Source organism: Oncorhynchus nerka, linkage group LG24 (assembly GCF_034236695.1).
Source record: "Oncorhynchus nerka isolate Pitt River linkage group LG24, Oner_Uvic_2.0, whole genome shotgun sequence".
Classification (NCBI taxonomy): domain Eukaryota; kingdom Metazoa; phylum Chordata; class Actinopteri; order Salmoniformes; family Salmonidae; genus Oncorhynchus; species Oncorhynchus nerka.
Window position 1 is genome coordinate 28,588,067 of NC_088419.1, and position 22,406 is coordinate 28,610,472.

The 22,406-nt window shown below is 42.6% G+C and overlaps 2 pseudogenes; both read left to right on the forward strand.

Moving 5' to 3' along the window:
• Positions 1–80: 80 nt before the first annotated feature.
• On the forward strand, positions 81–18,068 carry LOC115107477 (uridine-cytidine kinase-like 1; annotated as a pseudogene).
• LOC115107309 (protein Mpv17-like) overlaps positions 13,600–22,406 on the forward strand; it is a 28,750-nt pseudogene continuing 19,943 nt past the window's right edge.

Below are 22,406 nucleotides of genomic sequence, written 5' to 3' on the forward strand. Positions count from 1 at the left end.
CAGCAACGCAAATGTAGGTGAACAGGGAGTACAGGAGGGGACTAAGCACACAACCGTGAGGGGCACCCGTATCGGTCAGCATGGGGGATGTGTTGTTGCCTACCCTCACCACCTGGCTGCGGCCCGTCAAACTCCAGGATTCAGTTGCAGAGGGAGGTGTTCAGTCCCAGGGTTCTGAGTTTGGTGTAGACCACTGAGTTGTCATCAGTGAACTGTTGATCTGTTGGGGCAGTATGCAAATTGGAGTGGGTTCAGGGTGTCTGGGATGATGGTGTTGTGAGCCATGACCAGCCTTTCAAAGTATTTCATGGCTATAGATGTGAGTGCTATGGGGCGATAGTCATTTAGGCAGGTCAGCCCTTGCTCTGAGTAGGCGTCCTGGTATTCCGTCTGGCTCCCTGGCCTTGCAAATATTAACCTGTTTAAAGGTCTTACTCACATCGGCTACGGAGAGCAAGAAGTCGTCATGGACAGCTGGTGCTCTCATGCATGTTCAGGGTTGCTTGCCTCGAAGCGAGCGTGTCTGTTAGGGTCGCGTCGCTGGGCAGCTCGCGGCTGGGTTTCCCTTTGTAATCCGTGATAGTTTGTAAGCCCTGCCACATCCGTTGAGAGTCAGAGCTGGCATAGTAAGATTCGATCTTAGACCTTTATTGATACTTTGCCTGTTTGATGTCTCGTCTGAGGTCAAGTGTTTGGATTAATGTCCCGCTCCTTGAAAACGTCAGTTCTAGCTTTTAGCTAAGTGCAGATGTTGCCTATAATCCATGCCTTCTGTTTGGGGTATGTAAAGTGCCTTTAAGTATTCACAACCCTTGACTTTTTCCACATTTTGTTGTTACTGCCTGTAAATTAACTTAACTTTGTCCTGAATTCAATCTTTATGTTGGAGGCAAATACAACACAATGCATCACTGAGTACCACTCTTCATATTTTCAAGCATGGTGGTGGTGGCTGTATTATGTTATGGATATGCGTGTCATCTCAAGGAACGGGAGTTTTTTTAGGATGAAAAGAAATGTAATAGATCTAAGTACAAGCAAAATCCTAGAGGAAAACGTGGTTGTCTGCTTTGTGGCCTAGTTACAGTTTTGACTTAAATCTGTTTGAAAATCTATGGCAAGACATGAAAATGTCTGTGTCTCAACAACCAACTTAAAGAATGTGCAAATATTGTACAATCCAGGTGTGCAAAGCTCAGAAATACTCACAGATGTAATCACTGCCAAAGGTGACTCTAAAGGGTGTGAATACTTATGTAAATTTGATATTTCTGTATTTCCTTTTAAATACATATGCAAAAAAAATATAATACATGTTTTCACTTTATTCTGGTGTATTTTGTGTAAATTGGAATCCATTTTGAATTCAGGCTTTAACACAACAAAATGTGGAATAAGTCAAAGGGTATGAGTACTTTCTGAAGACACTGTACGTAGGGTCACTGTGTGGATGACGTCAATGGACTTATTAATGAAGCTGGTGACTGATGTGGTAAACTCAACTCAACTCAATGTTGTCTGATGAATCCCGAAACATATTCCAATCTGTGCTAGTGAAACAGTCCTGTAGCTTAGCATCCGCTTCATCAGACCACTTCCGTATTGGGCGTGTCACTGGTTTGAGTTTTTGCTTGGAAGCAGGAGGATAGAGTTATGGTCTGATTTGCCAAAGGGAGGGCCTTGTATGTGTGTGGAGTAAATGTGATTTAGAGTTGACACAAGTAACATGCTGTTAAAAACGAGTTATGGAGAAGCCACGAGAAATGCTGCCTCTTAATGTGCATTTTCTTGATCGCTGATTAGGGTCTTTGTGTCATAGAAAAAATATAGATGAAAAGTCTCTTGGTAAATAGTATGGTCTGCTGCTTATCATGAGGTATTCTAACTCAGGCGAGCAAAATCTTGAGACTTCCTTATAACATTAGAAATCACACACCAGCTGTTCTTAAGACACACACTCTTCCTCCCTTTGTCTTGTCCGAGTCTGCTGTCGGGTCTTTGCGATGCATAGAAAAACCAGTGAGACTTACAGCCATGTCCTCGTTCAGCCATGACTGCGAGAAACATAGGATATCACAGTTTTTCAGGTCCCGTTGATAGGACAGTCTCAAACGGAGTTCATCCAGTTTGTTCTCCAGTGACTAAACGTTCGCCAATAGAACAGAGGGCAATGGCGGTCTATTTGCTCGCCGACCTAGTCTCGTCAGGGTGCCGGCTCGCCTGCCTCTCTTTCTCCACTGCTTCCTCTTTCGAGTCCTGGGGATTAAGGCCTGGTTCGGCGTAAGCAGAACGTCCAGGATTGCTGACTCGTTTAAGTAGTCATTTCCATCCAAATTGAGCTTAGGGATCGCTTTTCTGATGTCCAGAAGCTGTTTCCGGTCAAAAGAAATGATGGCGGCGACATTATGTACAAAACAAGTTAAGATCAGCATCATCATCGATTTAATGGAGAGCCGCTACCATCCTCAAGCAGATTCAAGGAAATAAGAGGGATTCTCTCTCTGTATTCACTGTTTTACCTTTCTCCTGCTCACTGCTCTCTGCCTGGGCCTGCTTGGGTTGCAGGCTGGGGCTGGGGCTGGCCCTGGGTGACTGGGCTGGGGACTGGCTGATAGAAATGGAGGAGCACTGGGTAGGGTGAAGTGTGGGGCTGTGTGTCTTGTTGGGGATCCATTCCAGCAGCAGGCTTGGCTAAAGTTACACTTGCTAACACAAAGCCCAGTTCTCTTCAAGGAAGAAATGCATGAAAAATGTCCCTTAAGATTAAAACAAAGGAACGTGTAAATTAGTACTCTTTTAGTACAATTGATGGCAGTTCTTCAGGCAACCCTTGTCAGCTATCTTGGTCCTCTTTATTTCAACAGATAGATCAACAACTTTTCACAAAGACTACGTTGGCTCATCTAAATCCATGAAGTAGAGTCTAGACTTGCAGCCTGCCTAGGACTCTCCTTCCCTCCATTATATCTAGAGGTTGTGTTTGGCCAGTGTGTCAGTGAATGGACTAGACTGTGTTTTATTGATGGTGCTGTTGATGGGTCCCTTAGTTCTCTTCGATCCGCCAGTGCTGTGTGTACAGAAATCCATACAAATTAAACTCTGAGCACATGGGTTTGCATTGGCAAAGCACTTCTGTTCCTGGTGATTTATCAGTTCAGCCATTGTAGAGTGAGGTTGGGCTACGCTTGGCAAGGATGAGAAGCCAAACAATGCAGATAATTGGATGTACTTTCATTTACATGTTTTCTATAAAAGTGTTGTTGTTTTTCTTTTAAGATGTACGACTTTAAATCACTGTAATTGTGGCTCACTTAGTACTAAACATTTCTAATCAACCACTTTATTTATTTTCCTATAAATTGGTTCCCTCTCAACCCTTTGCCATGACTCCAACAGGCCTTACCCTGCTGGCTGCGCCAAGTGTCCAGTCCGTTCTGGCCCGACAATGAGTAGCCATCTTTAATGCTGTAAAATGTTCCTAAACTGCCCTGCTCATTTCCCCAAATAACAGAGGTCCTGAGAGAGATTCTAAGCCTCAGCCTAGAGAGATGGAGAGGCCAGGTTGATCTACTGCCAAGCCCCTTCTCCCTGTCCTATCATAGCCCGTCATGTGGAGAAGCTGGAGCCCTTCTCCTCATCCCTTCCTATACACTGACAGCTCTACTGGCGTGGCGCTTTGGGTTCGACTGGTTGGTCAGGAAGCATATTTACTGCGCAATGACTGACCGTCTCATTGTCTGTCTGAGTTACACTCCAACACTCAATGGCCAATGAGTCATCAATAGCTCTTTTTGGGTTGTTGCGGTCTTTTTGCGTCTCCATCGCATACAGTGGTTCTGCTGGACCATTACTTCTACTAACGTTTGTTTTGCTGAGGTTAGAGCTTTGAGCACTGCATTTAGTTACCCCTGACTGGCTGATGATGGCTGTTTCAATTGATGTGTGTTCAGGAAAAGAGCATTAAAGACCCAATAGGCAATCTTTACAGTAGATCCGATTTAACTTCTTTCAACCCTGGGACATTGATTTCCCAACCATCATGTATGTGGGGTGTCCCACCCCTGAAGGAATTTAGTTTTTACCCAGCACCCCGCCATGAAATTATATCTTGGGTTAACACTGCCCTATGAATTGATTATATACATGACCTCTCTTAACCCTCTCTTTCTCTCCTTCTCGCTCTCCCCCAGCTGCTGGACATGAAAGTGTTTGTGGACACAGACTCAGACATCCGTCTGCTCAGGTGTCTGAAGAGGGACATATCGGAGCGCGGCCGTGACATCAGTGGAGTCATTAAGCAGTACAACAAGTTTGTCAAGCCTAGCTTTGAGCAGTGCATCGAGCCCACTGTACAGGTGGCTGATATTGTGGTCCCCAGGGGTGAGTGGTTTGTAGATAGCTACTACCACAGTAGTTTCTTTAGATTCAATTCAGAATAATACAAGTATTGTACAAATACTTCTGAAAACTATAGCGAATCTGCTATAAAAGTGCAATGTGTGTGTTGGCCACTTCAGGGGGTGAAAACTTTGTTACATTGGATCTGATTGTTCAGCATGTTCAGTCAGCTTGAAAATGTATGTGTGAATCGTGCTCTATCTCCAATACCTCTTCCCATAGACCCTAACGTGAAAGCATGGAGGAGTCCTTCCTATGTCTGTACATGTTGTCATCTCTCTGGCCCACACCATGCCCAGAGTTTGTGCATGCCAGCCCGACATGACCCCTATCCCATGGTTCAGGACTAGGATAAGGAGTTTTTCCTGACCACCTTCCCTATCAAGAAAAACACTTGGTGCTACCCATGACCTCTGAACCCTGTCCTATCCCTCAACATGGGTGGGTCATTTCTGGATTAATGAAATGATTGATGATGATTCTCATTCTCTAGGAGTGCTCAAGACTACGTCCTATTGTACTATGTCCTACTACGTCCTATTGTACTATGTCCTACTACGTCCTATTGTACTATGTCCTACTACGTCCTATTGTACTACGTCCTATTGTACTATGTCCTATTGTACTATGTCCTACTATGTCCTATTGTACTATGTCCTACTACGTCCTATTGTACTATGTCCTACTATGTCCTGTTGTAGTATGTCCTACTACATCCTATTATACTATGTCATATTATGTCCTATTGTATTATGTCCTACTACGTCCTATTGTACTATGTCCTACTACGTCCTATTGTACTACGTCCTATTGTACTATGTCCTATTGTACTATGTCCTACTATGTCCTATTGTACTATGTCCTACTACGTCCTATTGTACTATGTCCTACTATGTCCTGTTGTAGTATGTCCTACTACATCCTATTATACTATGTCCTATTATGTCCTATTGTACTATGTCCTATTGTACTATGTCCTACTATGTCCTATTGAAACCAGCCGACTCAAACTCAGTTGTCCTGTATATTCACTGTTTCAATCTGGTATCCAAAAGTAATCCTGAAATCTCAGAGGCTAGTCTCCAAGTAGAAGTTGACCCAACCAGTTGCCCATTCCACTTCTGCCCTCTAGTGGTCAGGATTCACCAACACACGTTATGAATTTGTCATGTAGATTGTCTGTCTGGTATCGGGCTGAACTAAACTCAACGCTTTCTCTTCACCAAGGGCCTCCTAATGAGTGGATTTATAACTGAGGGGCTATTCCTCATACTTTACATGCGTGTGTGTCAAGGGCCTCCTAATGAGTGGATTTATAACTGAGGGGCTATTCCTCATACTTTACATGCGTGTGTGTCAAGGGCATCCTAATGAGTGGATTTATAACTGAGGGGCTATTCATCATACTTTACATGCGTGTGTGTCAAGGGCATCCTAATGAGTGGATTTATAACTGAGGGGCTATTCCTCATACTTTACATGCGTGTGTGTCAAGGGCATCCTAATGAGTGGATTTATAACTGAGGGGCTATTCCTCATACTTTACATGCGTGTGTGTCAAGGGCCTCCTAATGAGTGGATTTATAACTGAGGGGCTATTCCTCATACTTTACATGCATGTGTGTCAAGGGCCTCCTAATGAGTGGATTTATAACTGAGGGGCTATTCCTCATACTTTACATGCGTGTGTGTCAAGGGCATCCTAATGAGTGGATTTATAACTGAGGGGCTATTCCTCATACTTTACATGCGTGTGTGTCAAGGGCCTCCTAATGAGTGGATTTATAACTGAGGGGCTATTCCTCATACTTTACATGCGTGTGTGTCAAGGGCATCCTAATGAGTGGATTTATAACTGAGGGGCTATTCCTCATATTTTACATGCGTGTGTGTCAAGGGCATCCTAATGAGTGGATTTATAACTGAGGGGCTATTCCTCATACTTTACATGCGTGTGTGTCAAGGGCATCCTAATGAGTGGATTTATAACTGAGGGGCTATTCCTCATACTTTACATGCGTGTGTGTCAAGGGCCTCCTAATGAGTGGATTTATAACTGAGGGGCTATTCCTCATACTTTACATGCGTGTGTGTCAAGGGCCTCCTAATGAGTGGATTTATAACTGAGGGGCTATTCCTCATACTTTACATGCGTGTGTGTCAAGGGCATCCTAATGAGTGGATTTATAACTGAGGGGCTATTCCTCATACTTTACATGCGTGTGTGTCAAGGGCATCCTAATGAGTGGATTTATAACTGAGGGGCTATTCCTCATACTTTACATGCGTGTGTCAAGGGCATCCTAATGAGTGGATTTATAACTGAGGGGCTATTCCTCATACTTTACATGCGTGTGTGTCAAGGGCCTCCCATTTATCTGTCAGCGCCATGACCCATATGCTCCGACTCCCATCTGCTGTTAGACTCCTTTTATGGTCCCTACAAACTATGATCTACACTGAGTGTACAAAACATTCAGAACACCTGCTCTTTCCATGACAGACTGACCAAGTGAATCTAGGTGAAAGCTATGATCCCTTATTGATGTCACCTGTTAAATCCGGTTAGATCAGTGTAGATGAAGGAGAAAGGTTAAAGAAGGATTTTTAAGCCTTTAGACAATTGTGACATGGATTGTGTATGTGGGCCATTCAGAGAGTGAATGCCTTTGAACGGGGTATGGTAGTAGGTGCCAGATGCACCGGTTTTAGTGTACCAAGAACTGCAAAGTTGCTGGGTTTTTCACGCTGAACAGTTAGTTTCCCTTTGTATCAAGAATGTCCACCACCCAAAGGACATCCAGCCAGCTTGACAAAACTGTGGAAAGCATTGGAGTCAACATGGGTCAACATCCCTGTGGGTTTCGACACCTTGTAGAGTCCATGCCCCAATGAATTGAGGCTGTGCTGAGGGCCAAAGGGGGTGCAACTCAATATTTTTGGTTACTGTACCACCAACTCAATTTTGCTCTGCCCGGAGTACCCCTGAAGTACCTCCTTGTGCATTTTACCAGTAGGCCTATGGTCTCTGGAGTCGTACACCCATACACCCGTACACCCGTACACCCGTCGGCGTGTGGGTAAAAGAGCAAGAGATCAAGAGACAGCATGTGCTAAAGAGAAAGCAAAAAGTGTGTGTGCACGTGCCTGCGTTTGTGAGGATTTGTGGATTAAGGGATCTCTGTAGTAAAATACCATTGTGTCTGGTGTGGATCAAGTAATGAACGGTGTCCAGTGGACAGAGACGGAGGCCGCTCGTCCTCCATACATCACTGTGAGTGTCTGATGATGATGAGGACAGGGCCTGTTGTAGCCTAATGGACCATAACACCCTCCACTAAGAGACATCATATAGCAAGACTGCTGAGCCCACTATAGTACTTCTGTTCAGGAAAGCCCCAAAAGTAATGTAAATGTTTGGGGGGCATTCTGTTTGACATGTACTACAAAAAAAATATATATTGCCCAGAAAAATTTACATTTCAAATTAAATTCACTCGGCTGTTCACTGGGCCTTGCTGTGAGATCAGCGCACCAGAACGTAACCTGATCTGATGCATGATTATACCTTCATGGAGAGAGAGCTACCGGTTCATTTGAAATTATGGAAATACACGCTGCATTACATGGAAACGGGAAACCAGTAAAGATACCCAGAGCTTATCAGATGACACGCTGAATGTCTGTGTGATTCATGGAAAAATGGAGGGGAATGTAATATCATTGCAAGTCATCAACGGGAAGGATGTTTGTGTTGATTTAAAAGGGTGGTGGGGGACTGGGGACATTTGGCTTTGGAAGGTTGGAATGGCTTGTCTCATTTCATGAGTTATGTTTTGTTTTTATATCTCTCCTCCCTGTGTCTGTAATGAAATACTTGCTAAACCCTGGCCGAATGCACTCTGACCATCTCAGCGTGAAGTCACAATGAGGTATGACTGCCACGCCCCCCTCCCCATCCATCTACCCCCCCCCCCTTCCTTGTGGTACCTGTCTTTTATTCTGTTTCCTGTCAGCAGAAGCTCAGAGAGCACATCAAAGAAAAAATATGTGCCCAGTCTGAAGGATTACTGACTTAGACCAAACAACTTATCTTACCAAATATTGTTGACATGGTCAATTAATGAAAATACCAACAGAAATGTTTGTGTAAACTAAATGAAAGGCTGTCCACCTCCTTTCTTCCACACTGTCAGTCATGAAAACTATCGCTAACTCCATGAGGATGAGCTGTGGTTAAGACCTTAATAGACAGTTGGAAGATGTCATGGATAGATCACTTTGCGGTAGCTGCAAGTAGATGTAAGGAATTCCTTGTTATCGAAAAAGATCAGAAGCTTCGGGTTATCCCTCCATGTTTATCAGATGACCTCACACTAAGGCCATTGAAAATATTGTCAAACAACTCCTCCCAGTCAGACATGAACCATTGAAATGTCGTCTGGTCCTGAAGCCGTCCCCTTGCTGAACAGGGGCCCTAACTCTCCCCCCCCCCCCCCCCCCCCAGGGCCCCCTCTCAGCCTGCTCTCACACCACCTCCCTGCCCTATCAGCTTCTCCACAGAGATCATATGGCATCTACTCTGTCCTGCTGCCGTCTAAGTGATGTATTTTCTTTCTTCTCTTTGTCATCTCTCTTGTTCTTGCAAAATGAATATTTATCACCTTCTGCAGAGAACTCCGCTGGGATATGTGAGGATAAACTCTTGCATCTTCATCTTTTTTGGGGGGGAGATCCTCTCCCCCTCATTTCCATGTATTTAATGATCTGTTGTTAACATTTCATCCAGAATCAAAGCCAAACCTTTGTTTGCTGTCATTGCTGTTTTTCATTTATCTCTGAACCAACTGCTTGATTCTTTGTTTTCTTTCTGCTTTCTACACCCTAACTGGCCTGTATTTTGGTTCCAGATACATAAATAGAAAAAATACAGTACTAAAGTATTTAGAGGGAGTTGTCTTGGCTTCTTTAATTGGCAACAACATTGCAGAACATATAGCAAAGTGTTAAATTGCTTTATGGCATTTCTATTTCAAAATAGAACCACTGTTTAGTACTGTACAACGCAAGTTATTTTCTAGATTCTAAATGGTCCTAGTTTTCCATTGTCTGCCAGTAAAGCACCATATACTCCAGACTGGACCAGAGGAGCCTGTTCAAGCATGGCTGTTGCCAGGATCTGCGCACAAATACCCCTCACCCCACTTTGCCTGGCTGTGCAGCCGTGACCTCCAAACATGTTCACGAGGAGGAAAGTAAAATATCCCAGTGGTATCTTACTTTTGTCTCCCTGGCTTGACTGCTGTCTCTGTGTGTTGTTGTAGTACTGTGAACTCCCCAGCAGTGGTCTGTAGGTGTTGTAGTACTGTGAACTCCCCAACAGAGGGCAGTGTCTCTGTGTTGTGTAGGTCTGTTCTGGCCTCAGCCCACCAGGGACAGCCCCTACCCAAGACCCTCAGCGTCATGGAGGGCACCCCACAGGTCCACGGCATGCACACCATCATCAGGTAAGACCATAGAGGTTTGGAAGAGCGCTGGGGCCCGGTTTCTCACCCTGTCAACACTGTCTCTGCACTGTCACGAGTTTATAATGAATATACACTCAGTGGCAAGGTTATTAGGTTCTCGAAAATGTTTTGCTCCCTCAGACAGTGTGTCACGTGGCTTGCTATATATGGCAGGCAGACAGGCATTGTTACTGTTTTGAACGTTAGAATGGGCAAAACGAGTGACCTAAGCAACTTTGAGCGTGGTATGATCGTCAGTGCCAGGCACGCCGGTTCCAGTATGTCAGAAATGTCCAGCCTCCTGGGCTTTTCACGCACGATAGTGTCTATGATTTACCGAGAATGGTGCGACAAACAAAAAACATGCAGTCCAGTGGGTGAAAACAGCTTGTTAATGAGAGAGGTCAAATGAGAATGGCAAGAATCGTGCAAGCTAAAACTGGCAAATAACAACTGTGGTTTGCAGAACGGCAACTCGGAATTCACAACTCGTCGGTCCTTGTCGCGGATGGGTTATTGCAGCAGACGACCAAACTTTTCCACTCCTATCAACTAAAAACAGGAAGAAGCGGCTCCAGTCGGCAAGCAATCACCAACACTGGACAATTGAGTAGTGGAAAAAGATCACCTGGTCCGACGAATCCCGGTTCCTGTTGCGTCTTGCTGAAAGCGGAGTCAGGATTTGACGTTAGCAGCATGTGTCCATGGCCCCATCCTGCCTGGTGTCAAAGGTACAGGCTGGTGGTCTAATGGTGTGGGGAATGTTTTCCTGGCTCACGTTAGGTACCTTGATACCAATTGAGGTACGTTTGAATGCCACATCTTGTACAATCAATGCCCTGAAGAATTCAGGCTGTTCTGGAGGCAAAGTTGGGCCCGAACCCATACTAGATGGGTCTACCTAATTAACTGGCCACTGAGTGTACATGCACACACCCTCACTCCCAGGCCTTGTGTGTGTGTGTGTGTGTGTGCTAATCGTGACAAGTTCATCTTCTACTCCAAGAGATTAATGAGGCTCCTGATAGAACATGCCCTCTCCTTCCTGCCCCTCAAGGTGAGTGGCCCTGCAAATGCATGGCCAATTCTATATCGCCCCTTGTGCACAACCATACACTAATGTAGGTCTCTACTTTGCCTCTCATCCTCTCTAGCCTGTGCAAGTGGAGACTCCCCAAGGTTCCATCTATGAAGGCAAGAGACTCAGTGGTAAAAGGGTAAGGCTCTGTGCTGATACCTCTCCACTTTCACACAGTGTTTTGGGCCCTAAACTGCAATAAAGTATCAATGTACTCCCTGATACTACATTACAGCAAAATTGTTACGATCATGCTGATTGCTAATTGTCATTCTTGGCCAGAGATTTTGCAGTGGTTAAACTAGTGTTATCTCTCTCCAGTCCTTGTCTTCATCACCATTGAATCTGCTTTGTTAACGTGTGTTTTTACTAGACGCCTGCATTGAAAATGTCTCGTCACAAAATGTGTGGCAGTGTGGATGGGCCAGAGAAAATCATTAATTTCACTCACGTTATGGGGATGTGTTTGCTTGGCTCTCAGTGGGAGCAGCTCGGTTAGACAGCAGGGTTATTATGACTATATTACTCTACTGCAGATGTCTATCTCCTGACATCAGGCTCTGTAACATTGAACGCTCACCATGCTGATCCTTCTGCTCAATGGACGTTTACTTGCAAACTAACTGTGAGGGAGTGTAAAGCCTAAAAAGCTATTTAATTGTGTGTGTGTGTGTGTGGATCACAGGCGTGTCCATACTGAGAGCAGGGGAGACCATGGAGCAGGCTCTAATGGTTGTGCGTAAAGACAATCGCCTGAGAAAGATCCTCATCCAGACCAACCATGACACTGGAGAGCCAGAGGTAGCACACAAATACATCAGTCCTGTAGTTCACCAAGGCTTCTGTATGTTTTGCGTGGCCCTCTGTCTGTGATGCAAGGCTTCACGCACACCCAGACATTAACCTTTCAACTCTGAGACCCTAAAGCAGGAGTGTACGATTGTATCGGTCGTCTGTTTTGTCTGTGGCTTCATTCAAGGCTAGGTGTCAGTCTCATTGCTAACTAGCCTCATTGACCTCAGGTTCACTTCATCATCAGGGTCACAGACTATCCATATCTTTGAGATAATACCGTATGATGTCAGATGTAGTCTTCACGCTTTGGCCGTTTCTTCTTCAGCTGTACTGGTTTCATTCACAACAGATGCTCAAATCGTGACATTTTAAGTTAACACAATCCACAAATTAAGATATTGTATAAAATGTTATTTGACCACTGCTGTCCTGTGTTCCCTGTCTAGTTCCACTACCTGCGTTTCCATAAGGACATCAGTGAGGACTATGTCATCTTGATGGACATCACTCTGTCCACTGGGGCTGCTGCTCTAATGGCCGTCTGAGTGCTGCTGGTCAGTTCTACTTTATTCTACCTCATTCTACTCCTCTTGTCTAGTCGAATATTCTCGTGTTAGTCTTCTCTACCCTGCCACACACATGTTGAGGAGAAGTTGGGGCTTGGGGGTTTATCATCCAGATAATGTTGGTTATGCCTGAGACATGGCCTGGTGTTGAGGTAACAGGAGAGCAGCTCTGCTGGTGGAGACTGGACGACCACAGCGGCAGGAGATGGAGGAAAGATTTGGATGCTTGTTGGCTGTCATGAAACATTGTTTTAGTTCAGTAAGTTCGAGGCTCTGTCTCATTTGTGATAAGGCTGCAGAGCTAAAGGTACAGCTCTTGTGCTTTAGCCCTCGCCCCCTTGTGAAATGGAAACATTTGGGGTCAATAATTGCCATCCACCATGGTGGCCAAAGTCCATGGTTCTGTTTGCCCTCAGAGAGCAAACTTCACTGCATCCAGGTCAATCCAATACTTTTCTCCCATGTCAATCTCTGCGAAAGATATTCATGGTCGTGTGTGTTTGTCACTAGAAGCATTGGTTGTAGTATGTATGTTATATTTGACAATAAGGCGCCGAAGACATCAGACTAACCCCATTAAGGAGCACGTTTTGAAAGGTAGTGGGAACTGGGAAGAGCTTGAGATCTCCACAAGTCTGGCTATGGTTGCCACCCATGTGTATGTCTGACACCCTGAAGGACCATGATGTCCAGGAGGATAAGATCATCCTGCTGTCTCTATTGATGGCAGAGATGGGCGTCCACTCTGTGGCCTATGCCTTCCCCAAGGTCCTCATCACCACCGCCATCGACAAGAATGTCAACGACGAGTACCACATAATCCCTGGCATTGGTGGGTGTCTCTCTCACACTCTCACATACACACAAATATCCACATTTTCCTTCATAACTTTGGCCTCATGCTAATCCAGTGAGTAAGCTGTTTGACTGATTTGAAGTGATATGACATTGTGTGATGACCTAATCACAAATTGAAAACATCCAGATTGTCAAATGTAGCTGGTTCCACAGCTCTGTTGTGAATCAACCCAAACTCCGACCCACGTGTTCCATCAGCAGGGTCACTGACACACCCCTCATTGTCACTAGTCCAAGTCAACATGACTGACTCTCCTCTCTCTTCCTCCAGGTAATTTCGGGGATCGTTATTTAGGGACGGACGCTCCCTCGGACTGGTATGAGAGTGATGAAGGAATGGATTACTGAACTGTTTTGGAAGAGGAGGGAGGGGCGGTCAGCACACGAGCACGTAGACATGCATGCCCTTGTCCTGCTCCTAAGAGCTCTGGACCCCCACTCAGCACCCCGCTACTGCCCACCGCCCTGTGCCAACTCCTCCCCTCTGAGCGAGGTGGAAGGTCATGAGGCTACCTACCCTCCTGAGGAGGAAATGTGATATTAGCTTAGCTAGTGACACCCAGAGCCATGTATTTTTAGAGCTGGGCCATTACGGTTTCTGCATTATGACTCATTTTTACATGACACTACAACATTTTTAACTTTTTTTTTTGTCCCCAATTTTGTGATATCCAATTGGTAGCTACGACCTTGTCTCATCGCTGCAACTCCCCAATAGGCTCGGGAGAGGCGAAAGTCGATACATGCATCCTCCAAAACATGACCCGCCGACTTACGCTGCCTCTTAACACACTGTTCGCTTAACCCGGAAGTCAGACGCACCAATGTCGTAGGGAACGCTGCTTGCAGGCACCCGGACACAAGGAGTTTCTATGGAAAGGAAAGCTCCCCGGCCAAACCCTCCCCTGACCCGGATGGCTCCTGACATGACCGGGAGCCCCATAGGATCGAACCCCAGGCTGTAGTGGGTCATCAGCACTGTGAAGCAGTGCCTTAGATGACTTTGTCACTCGGGAGGCCCAACACTACAGCATTCTATAGCGGCCATGTTATTGCCCCATTAACATTACATGAGGAATATGTAAGGAATAATCGAGGGGCTATGCATTCTATGTAAAATAATGAACGGCGTGGAAGGTGTGTTCCAAGTGGCACTAACCTTCCATGGAGTTGCATTATTTTCCAGTGAACGCATAGAGCCCCAAATTGATTATCCCTTTTATACCATGGCTATAATTTAACACATTTGCCACTAAAAATGTGCATCTGCAGAAAGAACTGTTTATCCACTTAAAGATACAGTAGTTGCATTAGTAACCAAACCAACAAACTTGCTAGTTTAGCTAACCAAACCATCAATGCTAGCTTGCTATTATGAAAATCAAATTCAACAATACCAATAATGTTTTCAACTTGACTTTTTCTTTCAAAAGCAGCTCAAACATTGAACATGTAAGAATGAACTATAACCATTGAATTCTACCGCGCTGATATGCCGTGTTATAGGGAAATAATGCACACTCTAGAAAGACCTTTAAACCAATCAGAAACAAGTATTCAACAATGCCATGGTATAAAATGTCTAGAATGAGCATTATGATGCATTTACATGACACTTTCCAATTACATGGCAGCATCCCATTAACATGACGTGGGGAATATGTAAATAATGCTATGTAACTGAATGTCTGAAATTAGAACAATTAGTCAACATTCTAAAATTTGGCCCAAATCTCTATATACATGGCTCTGGTGATACCTATAAACCCATACACATCTATTCACTGATGAGAATACTTGACATCAGGGAAGGAGAGAGAAAACCAAATGCATCTGTTAGTGCCATATCTTAACTGTGCTTCAATAACATGAAGATTAATATTATATGGTGATGGCCGTTGTTATTTATAGGGGAGTCTTTGTCTTATAGCTGAGAAGAACATGTTAATGGTCTGAGGGTACAATGGACCAGGTAGGTAGTGAACATATAAGGTAGTATAGCTAATAGGTAGCTTTAAGCTCAATATAGCCTAAATATTAGTTAACAGTCCGCTTCTATGGACATTCTGTACTGTCCTCTCTTTGGAGATAATTTACAGTTCTCTTAGCTGTGACAAAGGTCTTAGGCAATTGTTCACCAAAAACATAATAATTTGCTTCATTGTGGTTTAAGATGATTCACTTGAATTAGGGAAAGTATTTATTATTTGAGGCCATTTTGGTTTCCTTCCATCACCGATATGGAGCGTACCAAAGGGCCCGTTAGTAGGGAAGTCCGTTGATTACGCCGAACATCGTCCCGTTCATCTAAGGCTGGGTTAAAGCTAGATATGAGGAGTAGTATGGGAACTTTGAAGCCCAAAAGTGTGTTGCATTGCGGGGAGTAAATTAAAGGCCCAGTTTAGTCAACAACTTGATTTCCCTGTGTTTTATATTTCCACACTGAGGTTGGAATAGTACTGTGAAATTGAAAATGATGACAATGCACTTGTGTAAGAGCTGTTTGAAAAGACCCCCTTGAAATTTCACCCTGTTTTGGTGAGATGAAGTTTTGATATGTGAACGATTGCCAGTATATTAGTTAATAGACCAATAAGAAAGTGTTCCAAACCTAATTTTCTGTTTTTCCATCCACACTCGGACCACTTCCAGACGGTCCTAGTAACATTATTGCTTGAGAAATGGCTCTTTGCTATTTTTGCTTATTTTTGACCATTTTGATTTAAAAACAATCACATTACCCAGAAATTATTTAATATTGAGATAAAAGCAGCTGCATTTGACCTTAAAGGATTTTATTAGATTTCCCCTCATTTATATATCATAGGTTGTAGTTGATGCAGAAAAATGTTTTTTACTTTGCATCCATTTCTCTGTGTAATATACTTGAATAATACTAATATTTAATATTTTCTCATTTAAATTGATACCCCTGCTTGGTTCACAAAGGCAGTATAATAGAGAGAATTTACCACAGGATGCTTTATCTTGGATGTAACCATCATGAATGATGTTTTTATGGCCTGACCAGCTCTTGCCAATTTACATTTATTGTGTTTTCTGGACTTCATAGTTACAATATTGCAAGACAGAACCTTGAGGATTCAATGGCTATATCAGCGTTAAAATACAGTGTCTTAAAAATAAGGTTCCAAAATATGGTGCCTCAGGCATTTTTTGCCTAATCAATGACATAATGCAATGCATATGGGTAGCTTAGACATTTGGATAGTAAAGGTACAGTGTAACCTATTTATCCAGATAGAAAAAAAAAAATAGGAAGACCGTCTGTATCACCATGCGTCAGACAGTGCTTCTGTATAGGACTTCTAATGCAGCTTTCGCTACAGTATTTGCCTATTCAGTTACCTCACCTGCATTTCTGTTTTGTATGGCTTGAACTGTTGATGGGTCTTTGGTTACTTTATCGGCTTGTGTGGTTCACTCCGCTTGGTTACATTTTTATGCTAAACAATTTGCCATGAATCTTGTTTCTTTTTTCTTTTTTTTTGCCTTTTGTTGTTTTAAAATAGGAAAACGCATCATGTATGAACAGGCCTTGATTGAAAAAGACAATTAGTTTCCTGTTTTAAGTGTGTTAACTTAAGTGGTGTAAAGTACTTAAGTAAAATGACTTTATTAAAGTACCACTTAAGTTGTTTTTTGTTGTATCTGTACTTTACTTTATTTATATTTTTGACAACTTTATCTTCAATACATTTGTAAAGAAAATAATGTACTTTTTACTCCATATATTTTCTCATGACACCCAAAAGTACTAGTTAAATTTGGAATGCTTAGCAGGACAGGAAAATGGTCCAATTCACTCACTTATCAAGAGAACATCCCTGGTCATCCCTACTGCCTCTGATCTGGAGGACTCGCGAAACACACGTGCTTCATTTGTAAATTATGTCTGTGATGTTGTAGTGTGCCACTGGCTATCCATTAATAAATATAAAACAATACAATTGTGCCATCTGATTTGCTTAATATAAGCCATTTGAAATGATTTATACTTTTGCTTTGATATTTACATATATTTAAAACCAAATACTTTGACTTTTACTCAAATAGTATTTTATTGGGTGTCTTTTACTTGAGTCATTTTATATTAAGGTTACTTTTTACTTTTTTACTGAAGTATGGCAATTAGGTACTTTTTCCACCACTGGTTAATTTAGCAAATAGGAAAATGGTGTTATTATTTCATGTTCAAAGAAACAGTGCGCGTGTGCAGGAGTTGTCACTTCATATTGGTGACGTCTTGATGAAGTGGGGTTAGCTTCGTTTGCACCGCCTGAGGGCGACATTCCATCGATCTGATCCTAGCTTCATTGTGGAAGTGACGTATGTTACAGTCGTGATCATCTGTGTATGTCAATTGGATCTGTAAAGGAGGAATGTATAGCAAACCGTTTTGGTAGTGTGTGTGTATATACTGTATATATATTATTATATGGTGTTATTATTTCATGTTCAATATATATGGGGTTTACAATTGGTTCAGTAATGTTAGGGTTGTATGACAAAGGTTGGTGACAGATCTTTTGCTACTGAGGTTGCAAGGCTAGGATGGAATGCTTTCTTCTGGTTGACTAGCAACCAGGGTTTTTATGGTGAATAAAGAAAGGATATACACACTATTAGGATTACATTAAGTACGGTTCATATGACACGCTGACAATTAATTTTACACTTCATATTGATATTTCTAGCAGCTTGCTTTCTCGGGTAATGGGGAACGTTACGTGGGCCCGTGTCATTCGACGGCATGGTCTGCGGAGTAAGCTAGTTACGTTGTCCATTATGGCAAAAGTTGTCTTTATTTTGTGACCTCAATAAACGATTACCGATATCACCCGACCATTGAAGTCGACTATATTTAAGTCATATTGTGAAGTTATGTCTTGTATTAAATTTAAAGTTATAATAAACTACCAATGTCGACACGCAATATTCGGGATGCCAAGGCATATGATTCCGGTTATAAGCAGTTCTGACAAGTTTGTCTGTGTTCCTGCAGAGCAGGGTTAGGGTCAATTTCAATTTTTATTTGAAATTCCAATTCATATATTGAATTAACTTGTGAAGTGGAGACTTTAATTTGAATTGAATTTAAATTTGTGGAATTGTTGGGGATAATATTGAATTATTCGAACATACCTAACATTGGAATAGAGAGGAATTCAATTATCTGAATTCAAAGACTGACCTGGAATTTAATTTGAATTAAATTGAATTTACAGGGTAAGCGAATTGACATAGGCTTGAATTTGGGGAATTAAATCCATCCCTGCTGCAGAAAGCGGAGAATGGTGGGCCTGTGGAGATCCTACCGGGCTCTGGTGACAAGGCATCCATGGACTGTCCAGATAATCACAGCCAGTAAGAAAACACCAATGATGTATACAAACCCTGGATTGCTGATGTTATGTTTTGGCCAATGAGAGGCTTTGAAGCCACTGGTCGGCCATATTGGCACTCCTCAGAACAACAGTCATATTCATAGGAATGAATGGATTTATACTGTATTTCATTTAATTGTTTCAAGATCAAAATGTATTTTTGTTGTAGTGGGGAGAGTAACATAACTATATATATATGTGAATGTATATATATATATATTTGTGTGTATGTGTTTCGCTTGCTTAATATAAATTAAAAGTATGCATTAAGGTGTCTGCAATAGAATAAACGTGGCAAAACCAAATATAGTATTAGTAAATGCCTTTCTGTAGCTTCCAAAATATTTTTACACTGGTGGTGGAGTGGCAAGATGGAGACACAGTGGCTTCAAAACAGTGACTCATCTAGTGTGTGTATATATACATTTTAAAATACCCACTACACTAAGCTACACTACAGTAACTACACTATGTCCATTATGCTCCTCTACAGCAAAGCCCCTGGCAAGAGTCCCTGAAATTCCCTCAAAAAGAGAGGGCGACGGAGACAATTTACCCCAGCATTTTCTCTGAAGCTTTCACCTGATCAGCTTAAACTTTTACAGGTCAAATCAATCAGACTTTTTCTGTCCAAATGTTTACAAATGCAACCCCGTATTCCATGGCTCACGGATGAGAGCTGCAGTCTGAATGGGGTTGTTCAATTTGTGCTGTACCTTAAAATGGAACCATATCTGTGTTTTGTAAATATTTGACATATTCCCTGTTGATTCAGTGACAGTGTTGCTTGTGGTGGCAAACATGTTGGTTTTTGACACATACCCTTATGAAAAAAGATTGCAGTCAGAGTGCAGTATAACTATAGTTAGAGTATAGTTATTCTGCAGTATGCTCTAAATAGTAATTTAGCAGTCATTTAGCTGTGTAACTGCAGTTAGAGTGCAGTATAACTGCAGTTATTCTGCATTTACTGTGTCTCTTTTACTGCAGTTTCAAAACAGCATTTTTTTTGTAAGGGTAGCATTCATCAGAAGAGGAAGCACTGACTACTCAGGGTATCCAGGTAAATATTACTTAATTGATCTTTTGCTGAAGTTTTTCTTTTCATAAAGGAGTGAACATTTCCTTGCCGACATAGGCGAACCATAATGTTGTCCTTTTATGCAGTTTTATTATGTAGGTTACTCTTGTAGAATAGAGGCGTTTTTCCTATGATGCTGATGTGACTCATTAACCAACATCTACATGCCCACACGGTCTGTTTTGTCCGTTAACCAACACAAGATGGCAATGAAGAAGTATTTTCGCTACACGGTCTTTACTACCCTCACTAGCTGACAGGTCATTGCGGCGATGAATATGTCAGGGTTAGGTGCCAGCTTTGTTTTGATAGCTAATTAAATCCAATCAATATTTGGTCAGATATTTCACCCTGATTTGACTTGAATATTTGTCTGACTTAGTCCTCTCTATAACCTGTAGTTCAGGGGTAGCTAGTGCTGAGAAGTTAAGGGATTTTTTATTTTATTATTATTTTTAAACTTATTTGACCGATGTGTGTTCAATTATTTGAATTCCATTTTGTTCGTTTTTTTCTGTGAGCTCAATGCGCACATTGCACAGCTTTTCAAGCGATAAATCAGATCCTACCTGAACTGTGTGATGTAGTAGGGATTTGTAGTTTCCAACAGGCCAACATTCTACATTGTTTATCGCATAATTAACTACAATAACCATAATCCATTGCGCATCTACTTGTCCAGTCTGTGTTTCTTTTATGCCTGCTATGGAGAATGTGCGATTGTGAGGGGATAGCAGCTGTTGCTTTGGGAGGTAGCTCTACCTGAAAATACATTATCAAAATGATGGATAGTTGGTAGTCAGCAGTCATAAGTATGCCTTATTTACTTTGAAAATAGGTATTTTGTCAGACAGCATAGGCAGCAGCTCTATAGAGATGAGATGATAAATAATAGTTATCAAATAAAACAAATGTCATATACACAACAACTTAAATATTTTATTAAAGTAATGTGAATAAATTATGTTTAATAAGTGAATCGCAGTAATGGGCAGTCACTACCATCATGGGAATTTATTTGTATTATTTTTTCATATAAACGAACTGAAACCGAACCGACCTCAAAAAGCACTAATCCGTCAACACTAGGGGTAGCCAAAGTCTATATTGTCCCCACAGGCAATTACCTGGGTGTTTCTCCTCTCAGAAGCAAAACTTTGTCTGTGTGACCAATAACAATGCAAAGAGGAAACGTCAACTGGGTTGTGTAACCTTTACTTAACTAGGCAAGTCAGTTGAGAACAAATTCTTATTTACAATGACGGCCTAAACCGGCCAAACCTAGACGATGCTGGGCCAATTGTGTGCCGCCCTATGGGGTGTGGGTTAAAGGGTTGCAGGCAGTTAAACATTTATGTAATCAAGATGTCTGACTTGAGTGACTCATCATCTTTGTTTTCAATGGGAAGAGAGATAGGAGCCACTGGCGTTTGTATGTACTGTAATGCACATGAGACATTCAGAAGACAGAGAGAGGGCACCAGATAAGGATATAACGAGTGTGTGTGAATGTGTGTGTGTTCAAATTAATGTCTGCTCTGAAAAGGCAGAGACACTGCAAGCACACCTACATTTTACTGACCTCTGTTTGGCTTAGCTCCAGGTCTGCTTACCTAGCCTGTATGATACATGGAATTCAGTACCTGGCATCAGTCAGTCAATGGAAGGATGGATGAATTAACAAATAACGAACAAACAACTGAATGAGAAAAGAGAGATATCAGGACACCAGTGAGCCACGGTAGCAGTAGCTGATACCCAAAGTCAAATTGTGAGTATGAATCTTAAGAAGTACTCCTCTTCCCCTCCTATGTGGGTGAGACAGGTCCGGCTGGGCTGGCTTCATCAGCTAAATACCTCTGAGGGCTCAGTGGGTCCACTCCCTCCCCAGTGGAACAACCATCAGGCCCCAGGGGGAATGCCTGCCAACTCTTCCCCGGATCACTTCACTTAAGCCTGGGCCACGTCAATCACCATCTACCCCATTAGCCTCCAGAGGCCCTGGCTCTCCCTCAAGGACGGGCCCTGGAGCCGCCGCCAGCCACCCGCCAAGCTAGCTGGTGCTGACATCAGCACTCTCACTTAGGCATGGGGAGAAGAAGCTTGTTACCACCTCTTGACTAGCTACCATGTCTTGCCTCAGTGGGCATCAGATGGATGCTAGATCTAGATAGGGTATTAAAGTTTGGAGGAAATATATATATTTTTTTCACCTTTCCTGTGTGTTTTATCACTGGACACATACTGTAGGACCTTACAAAAGTGAAATGGTAAATGTAAGTGTCGACCTAGGGGCTGGCTGTGTTTAAGGATGAGCTCATATACTGTAGCCAAGCCTCAAGTTTCTCAAGATTTATGCTTGGTTTGTTCTGTTCTTAAAGGGACAGTTATTAGAAATAAAGGTTTACAATTTATTTTTATTTATTTGACCTTTATTTAACTAGGCATGTCAGTTAAGAACAAATTCTTATTTATAATGACAGTCTGGCAAAAGGCCTCCTGTGGGGACGGGGGCTGGGATAAAAAAATATATATACACTACCGTTCAAAAGTTTGGGGTCACTTAGAACAGTAAAGAGGCGACTCCGGGGTGCTGGCTTTCTAGGCAGAGTTGCAAAGAAAATACATATCTCAGACTGGCCAATAAGAAGAAAAGATTAAGATGGGCAAAAGAACACAGACACTGGACAGAGGATCTCTGCCTAGAAGGCCAGC